Genomic DNA, 17,837 nt, shown 5'->3' on the forward strand with positions numbered 1-17,837 from the left:
ATGGTCTGGGTTAGGGGCCACCCTCCTCCTCTACAGTCTCTCCTGCACCGCCCCTCCCCGCCTGCTCTTGCTACCGCCTGCAGAGCCCATCATCGCTGCCATCACCACTCCCACTTCTGTCTTCACTGCCGCTGCAGCCACTCGCAATGCTGTTGCTGCCTCATCGCTCATGGAGATGCTCCAGCAGCAATAGATATGCATCACGACAAAAGATGCTATTATATATCTTTGAACATGAAAATAGAATCAAACTTTAACTTATTTCTATTGTCTCACTTAACCCCCTTCTACTTCTAAGCACGCATATGTGTACTGTATGTGTAAGTTTAGAAAAGTTCTTTGGTTCACACTCCAATCTCACTGGTTGGAGGCAATTCTTACACTGTGCGCAGAAGTTAGCATTAATAAAGTTCAAAAGGCTTTGGTGCTTAACAGGTAAATGGTTACCACTCAGGAGGGTTCTTGTTGGTTTTCAGAGTTTTTCTTGTTCCAGGACATCCACAACTGATTCCTTTTTAATCAGCCACTCCAGTGTCTTGCTGACGAAACCTGCCCCCTTCAGGATTCTCCAGATGATAACCTCTTTCTTTCAGGTCAGTACAGAGTTCCTTTCTGTTTCCCCTATTCCAAGGGAAACACTGGACAGCCAGTCCTCTCCTTTGACCAGGCTATCTTCCAGAGCTTGCCAGCTTGTCCCTCTGGAACCAAAGTCTATGTCTCTCCTCTCTCTCTCACTCCCAACTCTGAGAGCAAAGCCTGTTTTTTCCTGCTCTCTGCCTGCAAAGATCACATGACCTTCCAGAGAGCAAATTCTGTTTTCAGACAAAGTTGCTACTTACTGCCTGTTGTTACATTTGTTGCCTTTTGCAAATAACAGTCCATCATGACTTTGAGCTCTCTTGCAAAAACTCCTGCAAAAATTCTGTGTTTTAAAATGTTTGTGTGTGACCTGCTCTAACAAACCTTTCCCAATTTGTCTCCTAAACACCTCTATATACTCTGTCACACTTGGGCCCGCCGACAAGCGGGTTTCATTGTCCTCCAACCCAGTAGGTCGTTCTCTTCACACGCAGGTGCCTCAAACAGGCCCTACCATTTTCTTTGCCACCAGGCTGCCACTCCTGCACTTCATGCTGTGCTGAGTTCACTGTTACTTTCTGTATTATCTTTCTTCTCCAGATCTATACATTTTCAACAACTTCTAGCCATTTTCTTCTGCTCCTTTTCTGTCATTTCTCTGCCTGTGTCTTTCACTATTTTCACTGGTTATCTCGGGAGCTCTGAGAATCATGGCTACTCCACCTGCTCTGCCACACGTGACTCCCTCCCCCACCCCCAGTTCTTTGTTTGTTTACATGTTTGACACTGTGTGCAATTCTTCCGCGCCCGCAGGAAAAAGAATCTCAGGGTTGTATGTGATGTCGTGTGTGTACCCTGACAATAAATCTGAAAAGATCAAATGAATTGGCAAAACAGGAGCAAATGGATTTTAATATAAACAAAATCCATAGAAGGTAGGAAAGCTGAATATCTAAAAAGCTGTATAGATGTTCACAGATTTGAGGGCTCACACCACATGACTAAAATATCATTGATAAATCATACAAGAGGATTAATGATATGACCCTTTATATTAGAAAGGAATGGATGGGCTACATTCTTTGCAGAGAACTGGTTTGGTAGTTATTGAGAAACTATTTCTGGCTATCCTGATATCTCAAACAACAAAATAAAACTGCTCGAGGTGGTTGACTTGGATCAGGTTTCTTCCTCAGCACTCTATGTGCTCTGTCTAACTTCAGACCATCCGGAAAAAATTCAATACCCAAAACATCTGAAATCCTTTAAAAAAAAGTTTCACTGGATCTGAACCCTCAATATCTTCTGGAAGTCCCATTATTTTCACATTATTCCGTTGATTTTCCAAAGAATCAATCTTCAGTAATTCTCTCTTCTGAATTTCCCATCCTACAAAAGAATCTTCCTCTTTTTCTATTTTTTCTCTATTCCGTTCCACTTGTTCTCTACAATCAAAAACTGCCCCTTCAATTTTTAAAAAATTATCTTGCACCATGTCCATAACTTTCAAACATCTATTAACATCAGCTTTAACAACAGTCATATCTTTCTTTACAGATGCTCACTTCTTCACAAATATTATTCATTTTAACTGACATATCCACAAACCCACGATCCATCTGTGTAGACATCTGAGTTGACATATTGCCCATTTGATGAACAATACCTTCTAATACTGTAAGGACTGCATCAAAAGCAGACCTGCCCATTCCTCCTTGAGGCCTACCTTCCTTAACTTCAACACCAGCATCAGCTTCTTCTTGGGTCCATTCTAACATGGCAGGACTTCTCTCCTCTTCTTCACCTGCACTTATTGTTGGGTTACTTGTTTTGCTGTGAGTTAAAATCCCAACCGACGAAGGCCCGAGATCCTCAGCCTGTCGCTGGCCGGCCTCCCCCACAGCCCAGACCTTATCAAGAAGATCCCGGACTCGTGCATGCCCGGCAGCGTCAGTTTCAGTGTAGGTCCTAATTGTGCTAAAACATGTGACCCACTTCCCATGTCTCTCTGTGTGTGCTTGGTTAGAACCAGAGAGTTTTAAAAGTTATACATCACATCTTTGTGACCTTAAAACATTTGAATGTCTTTTGCAGCAATTGAAATTCTTCTCAAAGTGCAGAGGCAAAGTTGCCACATTACAGGAACCAGACACAGTAAAATCCCTGGTATCCAGAATTCATGCAACCGGCAACCTCAAGCAACCAGCAAAATAAATAAATAAATAGATCAAGTGCCATAAATTAAAAAAAAATGAATAAGAATAAAATAATCGGTAAAAAAAATACACTAGTTTAAAATTGTAAAATTAAATGTTCTCTGAATGAACATATAGTTGGTGCAAAACTGTTATGGTGCCAGTGATCAGGCCGGAGGATTGTGTCCCGCGCTGTCTGTAACCAGTTTGTACATTCTCCCCTGTGTCTGCATGGGTTTCCCCCGTGGGCTTCGGTTTCCTCCCACCCTCTGAATCGAATCAGGGGTTATAGGTCAATTGGGCTGCATGGGGTTGTGGGCAGAAAGGGCCCATACTGCGGTGCGAAAGGCCTGGGATGTCCCGAATTCCCAGGAATTTCACTAGGACAAAGTAGGGTCACTGCTCACTGCGGGCGAGTGACTCTTTGCTTCTCTTTCTCTGACTGCAATTTCTGATGATGGCAAATCTTTGCCATTTCATGTAATATCACATTTTTGGTTTTATTTCCATGACAATAAAATAATCTTGAATATGGGAGGGATCCCCAACTCCTTGCCCTACAGTAAGATCCTTTGTATGGAAAGGCAGTTTCAGTTCTTATTTGAAAGATTGCCACTCCCACAGCTCAGCATTGCAGGGTCAGGTGATGTGGAGACATGCTCTCACTCAGTGTATCAGACTCTGTTGTCTGAATGATCACTGCAGAGTCATATCAGACATCAACGGTCACATCCCCTGACCTTCAGCTCCTGCTTGTGTCCTATTACCCAATCTTGATAGTGGTGCAGTTTAAATTAAAGTTGGTCTCTGGGCCAGGAGGAAGCCACAAAAGAAACATTCTAGATTGCTGACAGACTCCCAGCATGAACTCAGTGAAAGCAAGTGTGTCAAATGCCTTCTGCACCGTCCTGTCCACTTGCGTTGCCACTTTCATGAAACTATGTACCTGCACTCCCCAGGACCCTACTGTTCATCAGGAAAGTTGTTCTTTGCCATTTCGCCAACTGATGCAAGATGTTATGAGCCCAGAGGACCCATAAATCCAGCAGCAATAGATATTCACCATGACAAATGGATACTTAAACAAAAGTTGCTTTTAATTATCTTTAAACATCAAAACAGGATCAAACTTTAACTTATTACTATTAACCTAACTTAACCCCCTTCTAATTCTAAGCACACGTGTATGTAATGTGTGTGTAAGTTCAAAAAAGGTTATTTGATTCACAGTCCAATCTCACCTCACTCCTCCAAGTTCACCTGTATCAGGCAATTCTTATACTGTGCACAGAATTTAACATCTCTGAAGTTTACCAGGCTTTGCTGTTTGAAAGGTAAATGGTTACCACTCAGGAAGGTTCTTGTCAGTTTTCAGAGAGAGATTTGTGGCTTGTTGGACACCCACAACTGATTCCTTGTAACCAGCCACTCAGCGTCTTGCTGAAGAAACTTGCCCCATCAGGGTTTTCTAGATGATAACCTCTTTCTTTCAGGTCACCATGGTTTTGACCAGGCTGAACTAAGCACTCACAACCCATCTTCAAAATGGGGTTTTTCCACAAGCTTGCCAGCTTGTCCTGTTCCAGTCTCAGCTGCTGAACTGTAGAAATGAATTCTCTGAGAAAAACCACATGACCCTCTTAGAACAGCCAACTGCACTCAGACGGATCAAGGCTCCAGACTTAATCTTTTGAGTTCGTTCATCTGTTGCTTTCCAAAACAATAATCCATTACTTCACAGCATGTCAAATTAACACCCACTTGTGAAGTCCTTATAGGCATTCTTCAAAGTTTTTTTAAAGGCACCTAGCACCCAGAGCCTGGACTGTCTGGCTTGAGCAGAGCTCTGGCATTTTAAATGAGATCTGTTTTGAAGTGTTTATATCTCTGTGTGACCTAACTAAAAACCCCATAATCTGTCACAAAGACATAACCTTTCCCAAAGGCCAATGCCCTCCCCTTAATATCCACAGGGCAGATATTTGACTGCTAGCCTTGTACATGTTTTGCCTGCATTAGGGGCAGCTGCGCTGTGGCAAGTGACTCACCAAATCCTTCTCCGTCATGCCCATTTCATTGTAAATGATCATGTGAAGCATCACCAAAGGTCCTCATCAACCCACCCACAAACTCTTCCCACTGCTCCCTTCAGGCAGGAGGTACAGAAGCCTGATGCGCAGCACCTCCAAGCTAAAGAACCGACTCACCATACTACCCATTGCCCCTCCAGGCCTCACCTGCCTGGTACATGGTCAAGGACCGGCCTGTACAGCCACTACAAAACATACATAACAAACCCTACAAATTGTCTGAAAGGAACCATCATCATCCTACGGGATGGATCGCCAAAAGAAGATTATCCTGACTATTGTATAACTCCCAAGGTACTAAGGACCTGTCTGCACCATTGCAACATTACTTTTACATTAACGGAATATCTATCTAACCATTTATATTGACCATTTTCTTCTCACGTGGCAATTTCATCAACAGTTAATGCATTTTATGAATCTGTGTAGCAAGAATTCCAGTGCATTGCACTTGTGAGTACAACTATAAACTCTCATCTCGTTTCCACACATCAGCGATTTGCCTGAATGAATATGATTGCAACAAATAGCCAGGATGTCTGAGGTACAAGATTCATTGGAGTAACTTGCCAAAGATGATATAAAAACACTATAGATGATACTTTCCTTATTCTAATATATCCTAATTTTAAACTCACCTTGCAAAAGCATGAGCTACGATATCCTGAATTTCGATCTCTTTAATCCAATAAATCCAAAACTGTGGCTGTTACTTCATGTAGTTTTAATTAATTGATAAAACATATAAATATTTTGCATAGCTTCACATTAACACTTCCATAACAATGAATAACAAAGCATTTATGATAGAGATACAATGAACGCTTCCACCAGCGTTGTCTCCGCTCCATCCTCAACATCCATTGGAGCGCTCACACCCCTAACGTCGAGGTACTCGAGATGGCAGAGGTCGACAGCATCGAGTCCACGCTGCTGAAGATCCAGCTGCGCTGGATGGGTCACGTCTCCAGAATGGAGGACCATCGCCTTCCCAAGATCGTATTATATGGCGAGCTCTCCACTGGCCACCGTGACAGAGGTGCACCAAAGAAAAGGTACAAGGACTGCCTAAAGAAATCTCTTGGTGCCTGCCACATTGACCACCGCCAGTGGGCTGATAACGCCTCAAACCGTGCATCTTGGCGCCTCACAGTTTGGCGGGCAGCAGCCTCCTTTGAAGAAGACCGCAGAGCCCACCTCACTGACAAAAGGCAAAGGAGGAAAAACCCAACACCCAACCCCAACCAACCAATTTTCCCTTGCAACCGCTGCAATCGTGTCTGCCTGTCCCGCATCGGACTTGTCAGCCACAAACGAGCCTGCAGCTGACGTGGACTTTTTACCCCCTCCATAAATCTTCGTCCGCGAAGCCAAGCCAAAGAAAGAACAATGATAGAGATACAAAACATATATAAAGAAGCTCAAACTTCAATAAGATACACAACAATATTTAAAGAGACAAAAAAACTCAGAAAAATTTCTCGTGCTCACACTTCCTCCACATCTCACAGAATAATGAGCAAGTCATTAGTCTGGGCGGATATTATGACATAGTCACTATGGTAACACTACAAACAATAGTTCTCTTAACTAAGAGTTTAAAAAAACACAAGGTTTTAACCTTGACCAACACATCCAAGCTTCCCAGACCAATAACCGCCACAACCGAGAAGAATGAGGACAACATGGTCATACTATCACAGTGAAATTCCCACCCAACATTATCTTCTCTGGGAAACTATGGCAACACATGATTAAAAATGCTCACAGCTGAACCATAGAATATGAAGAAACAGGCCATTTGGTTCATCTTTTTCTATCTTGTCCAATCAATCTGCACAAGGACCAGATCCCACCATTCCTTTTCTATCCATGCCTCTGTCCAGATTTCTCTTAAATGTTGAAATTGAAGCTGCATCCACCACTCCCTCCAGCAGTTCGTTCAACTTCTACCACTCTGAGTGATGAAGTTCCCCTTAAACATTTCCCCTTAAACATTTCCCCTTTCACCTCTCATTTTTGTCAGTGGAAAAAGCCTGCTTCCATTTACCCTCATAATTTTGAGTACCACTGTCAAATCTCCCTCATTCTCCAACACTCAAGGGAACCACATCAACCTTTCCCTGTAACTCAACTGTAAATTTTCTCTCCACTCTTCTATATTACTGATATCCTTCCTGTAATTAGGTGACCAGAAAACTGCACACAATACTCCAAATTTGCCCTCACCAATGTCTGATACAACTTCAATATAACATCACAACTCCTGTACTCAATACTTCGATTGATGAAGGCCAACATGCTAAAAGCTCTCCTTATCTCCTACCTGTGACACCACTTTCAAGATTCCCAGATCCCTCAGCTCCACTACACCCTGCAATGCCCCACTGTTTGCCCTCATTAAATAGTTGTCCACATTAAATGTCATCTGCTTGCAGTCAAATGTTCTAGCTCAGTGGTTCTCAACCTTTTTCCACTCACTTTCCACTTTAAGTAATCCCTATGCCATCAGTGCTCTGTGATTAGTGAGAGTCTATGGTTGGGAAGAAAAAGTTTGAAAACCACTATTTTAATCATCCCTCATTGACTCGTTATGTGCACGGTTTCAGAACTCCAAAGGAAATGGGCCACTGACAATATTTCTCAAACCAAATATTTCAGTCACAATTGAGTCTAGAGCAGTGATTCTCAACCTTACCTTCCCACTCACATCCCACCTTAAGCTATCCCTTACCAATCACAGAGCTGTTATGGCATAGGCATTGCTTAAGGTAGAATGTGAGTGGGAGAAAGGTTGGGAACCAATGGTCTAGATCCTACTGCAAGTTCTGAAAGCCTCCCTCATTGTCCTCTACACCTCCAACCTCAGGGTCATCTGAAAATTTGCTGATCCAATTTCTTCTTCTTTCTTTGGCTTGGCTTTCAGACGAAGATTTATGGAGAAGTAATGTCCTCGTCAGCTGCAGGCTTGTTTGTGGCTGACAAGTCCGATGAGGGACAGGCAGACACGTTTGCAGCGGTTGCAAGGGAAAATTGGTTGGTTGGGGTTGGGTTGTTCTTCCTTTGTCTTTTGTCAGTGAGGTGGGCTCTGCAGTCTTCTTCAAAGGAGGTTGCTGCCCTCCGAACTGTGAGGCGCCAAGATGCACGGTATGAGGCGATATCAGCCCACTGGCGGTGGTCAATGTGGCAGGCACCAAGAGGTTTCTTTAGGCAGTCGTTGTACCTCTCCTTTGGTGCACCTCTGTCTCGGTGGCCAGTGGAGAGCTCGCCATATAACACAATCTTGGGAAGGCGATGGTCCTCCATTCTGGAGACGTGACCTACCCAGCGCAGTTTGATCTTCAGCAGCGTGGATTCAATGCTGTCGGCCTCTGCCATCTCGAGTACTTCGATGTTGGAGATTAAGTCGCTCCAATGAATGTTGAGGATGGAGCAGAGATAACGCTGGTGGAAGCGTTCTAGGAGCTGTAGGTGATGCCGGTAGAGGACCCACGATTCGGAGCCGAACAGGAGTAATTTACCACACAGTTATCTACATCAGTAACCTAGATGATAAATGTCCAAGCAACAAAACGTGAGGCACATCACAGGTCACACGCTGCAAGATCAGCTGAGTTCCTCCAGCATTTCTGTGTGACTTTACTCCAATCACACCATTTGTGGGCATTCGCACTTCATTCCAGTCAGGGAAGCAATCATCTACTGCCACTGTGACAGAGTAATATAGATATGTTTTTGGGAGATAAATTGGGGCAGGTTTTTTAGTGTAGGTCATATGCAAACACTTAAAAACATCTCATTTAAAATACTGGACCTCTGCTCATACTAGACATGTCGGGGCTTCAGAGCCTTTGCAAAAGCTTTGGAGAGTATGCAAGAGATTGTTGTTAACAAAAAGGCAACAGATGAAGGAGCTTGTCGGAGCCACAGATTGTCTGGAGGGGAACTTGCTGTTCTAAAAGGGTTTTGTGTGATTTTGCAAGAAGAGAGAATAAAACAGGCAAAACAGGCTTTCTCTGAGAGAGAGAGAGAGAGAGAGAGAGAGAGAGAGAGAGAGAGAAAATGTACAGAAGTAGCAAAAGCAGCTGGGACTGGAACAGGGCAAGCTAGAAAGCTTATGGAAAACCCCATTTGGAAGACAGCTTGAAATAGCCTTTGTGGTTCATGCAAGAGGAGAGGACTGGCTGCATAATGTTTCACTTGGTGACTTGAAAGGAAGAGGTTATCATCTGGAGAACCCTGAGGGGGGGGGGGGGGGCAAGTTTCATCAGCAAGACACTGAAGAGGCTGATGGAAGTACATCAGTTGTGGATGTCCTGGAATGGCAAATCTCTCTCTGAAAACCGACAAGAACCTTTCTGAGCAGTAACCATTTACCTTTCAAGCAACAAAGCCTGGTGAACTTCAGAAATGTTAAATTCTGTGCACAGTATAAGAATTGCCTGCAGGCAACCAGTGAACTTTTTTTTTTTTTAAATTTTTTATTTTTCACACCATAAATCACAATAGCCATGATATACACTTTTTCTTTTCCACACATTTACAGTGACTTTTTCTCCCTCCCCCCTCCCTCCTCCCAAGCCACCCCCCCACCCCCCCACCCCCCCCCCCCTCATCCATTTTAGGTATACAATCTAGGTTGCATTAATTCAGTTAGACAATGTTGTCATTCAACAAAAATACACCAGAAATTCTACTGAGTCCATTCTTTTCTTTTCTTCTCCTTCCATCAACTTAGGTAATGTTTGTTCCCGGTAGGTTTTCGCTATTGTATTTAATGTAAGGCTCCCATACTTGTTCGAATATTTCAATATTATTTCTTAAACTATATGTTATTTTTTCTAATGGAATACATTTATTCATTTCTATATACCATTGTTGTATTTTCAAATTATCTTCCAATTTCCAGGTTGACATAATACATTTTTTTGCTACGGCTAGGGCTATCTTGACAAATCTTTTTTGTGCATCTTCCAAGTCAATTCCAAATTCTTTATTTTTTATGTTACTTAGGAGAAAGATCTCTGGATTCTTTGGTATATTGTTTTCTGTTATTTTATTTAATATCTGATTGAGATCATCCCAAAATTTTTCTACTCTCTCACATGTCCAGATTGCATGAATTGTTGTTCCCCTTTCTTTTTTACATCGAAAACATCTATCAGATACTGTTGGGTCCCATTTATTTAACTTTTGCGGTGTAATGTATAGTCTGTGTAACCAATTATATTGTATCATACGCAGCCTCGTATTTATTGTATTTCTCATCGTTCCAGAGCATAACTTCTCCCATGTTTCCTTTTTTATCTTTATATTTAAATCTTGTTCCCATTTTTGTTTAGTTTTACCATTTGTTTCCTCATTTTCCTTTTCTTGCAGTTTAATATACATATTTTTTATAAATCTTTTGATTAACATTGTATCTGTAATCACATATTCAAGGTTACTTCCCTCTGGTAAACTCAAGTTGCTTCCTAATTTATCTTTCAAGTAGGATCTCAGTTGGTAATATGCCAGCGCTGTATCTCCAGTTATATTGTACTTATCTCTCATTTGTTCAAAGGATAAGAATCTACTTCCTGAAAAACAATTTTCTATTCTTTTAATCCCTTTTTTTTCCCATTTTCTAAAGGCAAGGTTGTCTATTGTAAAAGGGAGTAGCTTATTTTGCGTCAATATTAGTTTTGGTATTTGGTAATTTATTTTATTTCTTTCTACATGAATCTTCTTCCATATATTGAGGAGATGGTGTAATACTGGAGAAGTTCTATGTTGTACCAATTTTTCGTCCCATTTATATAATATGTGTTCAGGTATCTTTTCCCCTATTTTATCTAATTCTAGTCTCGTCCAGTCTGGTTTTTCCCTTGTTTGATAAAAATCTGATAGGTACCTTAATTGTGCGGCTCTATAATAATTTTTGAAGTTTGGCAATTGTAAGCCTCCTTGTTTATACCATTCTGTTAATTTATCTAGTGCTATCCTCGGTTTCCCCCCTCTCCATAAAAATCTCCTTATTATTTTCTTTAACTCTTTGAAGAATTTTTCTGTCAGTTGTATTGGCAATGCCTGAAATAAGTATAGTATCCTTGGAAAAATGTTCATTTTAATACAGTTTATCCTTCCTATCAGTGTTAGTGGTAGCTCTTTCCAATGCTCTAAATCGTCCTGTAATTTTTTCATTAGTGGATTGTAATTGAGTTTATATAATTGGCCTAGATTTTTGTTTATTTGCACACCTAGGTATCTTATTGCCTGCTTTTGCCATCTGAATGGGGATTCCTCCTTAAATTTTGAGAAATCCGCGTTATTCATAGGCATTGCTTCACTTTTATTTACGTTTATCTTGTATCCCGACACTTCTCCATATTCCTTCAATTTCTTATATAGTTCTTTTATTGATAGTTCTGGTTCTGTTAAGTACACTATCACATCATCCGCAAACAGACTGATTTTATATTCCCTGTCTTTTATTTTTATTCCTTTTATATTATTATCTCTTCTTATCGATTCTGCTAGTGGTTCTATAGCTAGCGCAAACAATAATGGTGATAGTGGGCATCCCTGCCGCGTTGACCTGCTTAAGTTAAATTGCTTTGATACATGTCCATTTACTGTCACTTTCGCTAACGGTCCCTTATATAATGCTTTAATCCAATTAATATACTTCTCCGGTAAACTGAATTTTTGCAATACTTTGAACAAGTAATTCCATTCTACTCTGTCGAAGGCCTTCTCTGCGTCTAAAGCAACTGCTACTGCCGGTGCTTTATTTCCTTCTACTGCATGAATTAAGTTAATAAATTTACAAATATTGTCTGTTGTGCGTCTTTTTTTGATAAATCCAGTTTGGTCTAAATTTACCATTTTCGGTACCTGTTCTGCTAATCTGTTCGCTAATAGTTTAGCTATTATCTTATAATCTGTGTTTAGCAGAGATATTGGTCTATATGACGCTGGTGAGAGTGGATCTTTCCCTTGTTTTAGTATCACTGTAATTATTGCTGTTTTACATGAATCTGGTAAGTTTTGTGTCTCATCAATCTGGTTGATTACATCCAGGAGGGGCGGTATTATTAGGTCTTTAAATGTTTTGTAGAATTCTATTGGGAGTCCATCCTCTCCTGGTGTCTTATTATTTGGTAAATTTTTTATTATCTCTTGTATTTCTACTGTTCCAAATGGTTCTGTTAATTTATTTTGTTCCTCTATTTGTAGTTTTGGTAGTTCAATTTTAGTCAAAAATTCATCTATTTTCCCTTCTTTCCCTTCGTTTTCGGTTCGGTATAATTGTTCATAGAATTCTCTGAAGTTTTCCTTAATTTCTTTTGGATTATATGTAATTTGTTTGTCTTTTTTCCTTGTTGCCAATACCATTTTCTTAGTTTGCTCTGTCTTAAGCTGCCATGCTAGGATTTTGTGTGTTTTTTCCCCTAGTTCATAATATTTCTGTTTTGTCTTCATTATATTCTTCTCCACCTTATATGTTTGTAATGTTTCATATTTTATTTTTTTATCCGCCAATTCTCTTCTTTTGGTTGTATCTTCCTTTATTGCTAATTTTTTTTCTATGTTTATTATTTCCCTTTCCAACTGCTCTGTTTCCTGATTATAGTCCTTCTTCATCTTGGTTGCATAACTTATTATTTGCCCTCTAATGAATGCTTTCATTGCGTCCCATAGTATAAACTTATCTTCCACTGATTCCGTATTTACTTCAAAGTACATTTTTAATTGTTTTTCAATAAATTCTCTAAAATCCTGTCTTTTAAGTAGCATGGGGTTTAATCTCCATCTATACATTCTTGGAGGGATGTCCTCTAGCTCTATTGCCAATAACAGGGGTGAGTGGTCCGATAATAGTCTAGCTTTATATTCCGTTTTCCTAACTCTCCCTTGAATGTGGGCTGATAACAGGAATAGGTCTATCCTTGAGTATGTTTTATGTCTAGTCGAGTAGTATGAGTATTCCTTTTCTTTTGGGTTTTGTTTCCTCCATATGTCCACAAGTTTCATTTCTTGCATTGATTTAATTATAAATTTGGTTACTTTGTTCTTCCTGTTAATTTTTTTCCCCGTTTTATCCATATTTGGATCCAAATTCAGATTGAAATCCCCTCCTATTAGTATGTTCCCTTGCGTATTAGCTACCTTCAAAAAGATATCTTGCATAAACTTTTGATCTTCTTCGTTAGGTGAATATATATTAAGTAGATTCCAAAGCTCTGAATATATCTGACATTTTATCATAACATATCTCCCTGCTGGATCTATTATTTCCTCTTCTATTTTAAATGGCACATTTTTGCTAATTAATATAGCCACTCCTCTTGCTTTTGAATTATACGATGCTGCTGTTACATGTCCTACCCAATCTCTCTTTAATTTTTTGTGCTCCAATTCAGTTAAGTGTGTTTCTTGGACAAATGCTATATCTATTTTTTCCTTTTTCAGTAAATTTAGTAGTTTCTTCCTTTTAATTTGGTTATGTATTCCATTAATATTTAGAGTCATATAGTTCAGCGTAGCCATTTTATATTTTGTGTATCTTCTCTTTCCGTTTTTCCATCATTACCTTTCCTCCTTTTCCATTTCTGTTTTCTTATTTTAAACTCTTTATAAGACAACATTCCTACAACATCCAACATTTTCCTTATTCTCCTATTTCTATCTTCTTTATCCCCAATCTCCCCTTCCCCTCCTGAGTTGCCCTTTATCCCTTGTCGGACAACCACATCTCCCCTCTCCATTTGGATTTGCGAATCCACTCGCAAGCGTCAACTGATTTTGCAGTGACCGCTCTTTTCCCCCACCCAGCCCCCCCCAGAAAAGATTTCGCTTTTTATATGTCACAAAGGTCACTCTTTTAATTCCCTCCTTATTCTCTCTATTCCATTACCTTCCCTTATTAATTCTTGTCTATACTCTCTATGTTTTCCTCTAATTACAGATACTTTCACATATGCCCATTGTCTCTATTCACTCTTATACCTCTTTACCCGCATACATATCAATCGTGGTCATTTTTACCCTCCTTACCCGTCTTCATCCCTCAGTCTATTTTTGTCTTTACCCACATACATATCAATCGTGATGATTTTTGCTCTCATTACCCGTCTTCATCCCTCAGTCTATTTTTGTAATTGTTCTGCAAATTTTCGTGCTTCTTCTGGATCCGAGAATAGTCTGTTTTGTTGTCCTGGAATAAATATTTTCAATACCGCAGGATGCTTCAGTGTAAATTTATATCCTTTCTTCCATAAAATCGCTTTTGCTGCATTGAACTCTTTTCTCTTCTTTAGGAGTTCAAAGCTTATATCTGGATAAATGAAGATTTTTTGCCCTTTATACTCCAGTGGTTTGTTGCCCTCTCTTACTTTTTCCATTGTCTTCTCCAGTACCTTTTCTCTTGTAGTATATCTTAGGAATTTTACTACAATAGATCTTGGTTTTTGTTGTGGTTGTGGTTTAGGGGCCAATGCTCTATGTGCCCTTTCTATTTCCATTTCTTGCTGTAGTTCTGGACATCCTAGGGCCTTAGGGATCCATTCTTTTATAAACTCCCTCATATTCTTGCCTTCTACATCTTCTTTAAGGCCCACTATCTTTATGTTATTTCTTCTGTTATAATTTTCCATTATATCTATTTTTTGGGCTAGTAATTCTTGTGTCTCTTTAGTTTTTTTATTAGATTCCTCCAATTTCTTTTTTAAGTCTTCTACCTCCATTTCTGCTGCTATTGCCCGTTCTTCCATCTTGTCCATTTTTTTCCCCATTTCTGTTAAGGTCATATCTATTTTATTTATTTTCTTTTCTGTGTTGTTTATTCTTCTTCTTAAATCATTGAATTCCTGTGTTTGCCATTCTTTAAATGACTCCATGTATCCTCTAACAAGAGCAAGTATATCCTTTACCTTGCCTTTCCCTTTATCTATTTCACTGTATTCTTCCTCTTCTTCTTCCTCTAGGTTGACCATCTGTTGTTTCTTTGCTGCCCTTTCCTCCTCTTCTTTCTTGTTTCCATTGTCTTCTGTGGTCTCTTCTTGCTGCAGGTGTTCTGCAGCTGTCGTTGCCGGCTGTGGAGATCGACTCCCCAGCTGGTCCCCCCTCCCGTCGGTGTGTTTTTTTTCATGCGCATCGCGCATGCGCGAGGAGTCGCGTATGCGAGGTTGCGCACTTTTACTCGGCTCTGTGAGCCATTGTTGTAGTTCTCTTTCTACCGACCTGAGGTAGTGGGGTCTTCTCTCCACAGCGGGCCTCTTCGGACAGGTAAGGCCTTCACCTTTTTCCTCCGTTGTCTTCTCTTCCTCTCTTCTTTCCGTTGATTTTGATTTTTCTCCTTTTGTCTCCATCTTCTTTCCACCTTTATACTCACTTTTCTTTAACTTGTATTTCTGTGCCTTTGTATTTTCTCTTGTTTTTCCCGACTTTTCTGGAGAGGGCTGGAGTTCACCGTCCGGCCACTACTCCATCACGTGACTCCTCCGCAACCAGTGAACTTGAAGGAATGAGAAGTGAGATTGGACTGTGAACCAAATAACTTTTCTGAACTTACACACACATTACATACACGTGAGCTTAGAATTAGAAGGGGTTTAAGCTAGGTTAGTTAAGTCAATAGTGATAAGTTTAAGTGTGATTCTGTTTATATATTTCAAGAAAATTAAAAGCTGATCTCAAAAAGTGGAAGTGAAATCTGGACTGGATTCAGTGTTTACTGTTTTGGAAGGGATTGCTTGTCAAATGAATAATATGTCAAAACAAATATCAACTCAAATGAATCAAGGATTTATGGAGATGAATATAAAAATGAATACTTTGTGTGATGAAATGTCAACTGTGAAACAGGAAATGACTAGTTAAAAGTGATATTAATAAATGTGTAAAATCAGTAGACACTGCAAGATAATTTTAAGAACATTGAAACAGCTTTTTCTGAGTGTCAAACTCAGGTAGAACATAATAGAGAAAAAATGGAAAAAGTGGAAGGTTCTTTTGTCGATTGGGGGGTTCAGGAAAGAGATTTAATGAAGAAGATTGATTCATTGGAAAATCAAAGTCGGAGGAATAATGTGAAAATAGTTGGTCTTCCAGAGGATATAGAAGGTGCTGACCAAATAAAAAAATTTAAGCACTGGATCCCAGAGGTGCTGAGTAAAAAGTTTTTATCCTGAAGGTTTGGAATTGGATAGGGCTCATAGGGCTCTGAGAAGAAGGCCACTTCCAGGACAAGCACCGAGAGCAGTTTTGATTTTTTTTTTAAATATCAAGATAGTGAAATGATTTTACATATGGCAGTGCAGAACGCAAGACAGAATCGATCTCCATTAATGGTTCAACATAATAGGGTGTGTCAAGGTTATTAGAAGACGATGAGAATTTAATATGGCTAAAGACGTTTTGTGGCAAAAAGGTTACAAATTTGCTTTTCATTATCCTGCAATTTTGAAAGTTTTCTATGGAAATTTTCAATCTCAATTTTCTGAGAATGATCACATGCTTTGGTTTTGCCAGAATTGCGAAGAAATGGATCTTCTCCTCCATTATCTCCTAAGAGGAGAGTGAATGGAAATGGAAATGGAAAGAATGGAAAGAAAGAAGATGACACAAAGTCTTCTTGATGTTGAAGATCCGGAGCAGTCGTTGGGCTTGGAATCATTGGGTTGAATATATGGACTATATTCAATTGTGTTTGATTAAATTATTATTATGTATCTGGCTGGGGGAAGGGTGGATGACACTGAAAATTTTGACAGTCATCTGCAACTAGTGGGTTTACCACACCCAGTTTCTTAGGGTATTACTACCTTTGGGTGTTTTTTATTGTATTATTGTTTTTTTGTTGTTGTTTCATTTTTTTATTTTAATTTTTTTGAGGGAGTTTTTCTTTTTTAGAAGAATTATAGAGGGGAGCATTATTTTATTTTATATTAGTAGTTAAAAATGTCTCAATTGAATTTTGCAACTTTTAATGTGCAGGGGTTAAATAATCCAATTAAGAGAAAGAGAATATTGGCCTATATAAAAAAAATGAAAATTGATATTGCTTTTTTACAAGAAGCACATCTGACTGAGAAAGAACATTTGAAATTGAAAAAGGATTGGGTTGGTCATGTTTTCTCTTCTTTTAATTCTAAGGCAAGAGGAGGAGCGATTTTGATTCATAAAAATTTACCTTTTGAATTGGAATCTTTAGAGGGGTATGCTGATAGAGTATTAAGAATGAATTGTAAAATGTTTGCTGAATTGTGGACTTTGTTGAATCTTTATGCCCCTAATATAAATGATGAGTGGTTATTTCAGAAGCTTTTTTTATTGTTAACTCAAGCTAATGAAAATGTTTTTGTTGGTGGTGATTTTAATTGTGTTCTTGACCCTTTTTTGGATAGAAATCCAAAAAGTATAAGGAAATCAAAGATGGCAATAATGATTAGTGTGTTAATGAAAGATTTAAATTTGGTGGATATTTGGAGAAAAGTTAACCCTACAGAGAAGGAATTTTCTTTTTATTCTTTGAGACATGATTCATTTTCAAGAATTGATTTATTTTTGGTATCAGTGCATTTACAAGATAGAGTATTACAAGCTGAATATAAAAGTAAAGTTAGATCATTCATTATTACTTTTTACTTGTGAAAGTTCAGAGGTAGTTCGTCTGTCATTTAGATGGAGGTTTAATGCAATGTTATTGAAAAAACCAGAGTTTGTTACTTTTGTTAAAGAGCAGATTTCTTTATTTCTGACTGAAAATGTTAATTCTGTAGATAGTCATTTTGTAATATGGGATACTTTGAAAGCTTATTTGAGAGGGCAGATCATGAGTTATTCTACGAAAGTTAAGAAACAATATATGGCAGAAAGTTTAGAGTTAGAAAATAAGATTGTTGAGTTAGAGAAGGACTTTCAGAAAGGGGTAACAGAAGATTTTTTAAAAATTGCATTGGAGAGGTTGAAATGGCATTATAATACTTTA

General features: G+C 39.1%; 1 protein-coding gene across 1 annotated transcript in view; it reads left to right on the forward strand.

The window, feature by feature from the left end:
- The window catches only part of mettl21a (methyltransferase 21A, HSPA lysine), a 67,300-nt gene extending 49,760 nt beyond the window's left edge, over positions 1 to 17,540 (forward strand). The window contains exon 5 of the mRNA XM_069933897.1: positions 16,379 to 17,540. The gene's annotated coding sequence lies outside the window, so the exon portion shown is untranslated. The remainder of the gene's footprint in view (positions 1 to 16,378) is intronic.
- The last annotated feature ends 297 nt before the right edge of the window (positions 17,541 to 17,837 follow it).

The sequence above is a fragment of the Narcine bancroftii genome, chromosome 4 (genome assembly GCF_036971445.1).
Source record: "Narcine bancroftii isolate sNarBan1 chromosome 4, sNarBan1.hap1, whole genome shotgun sequence".
Lineage (NCBI taxonomy): Eukaryota > Metazoa > Chordata > Chondrichthyes > Torpediniformes > Narcinidae > Narcine > Narcine bancroftii.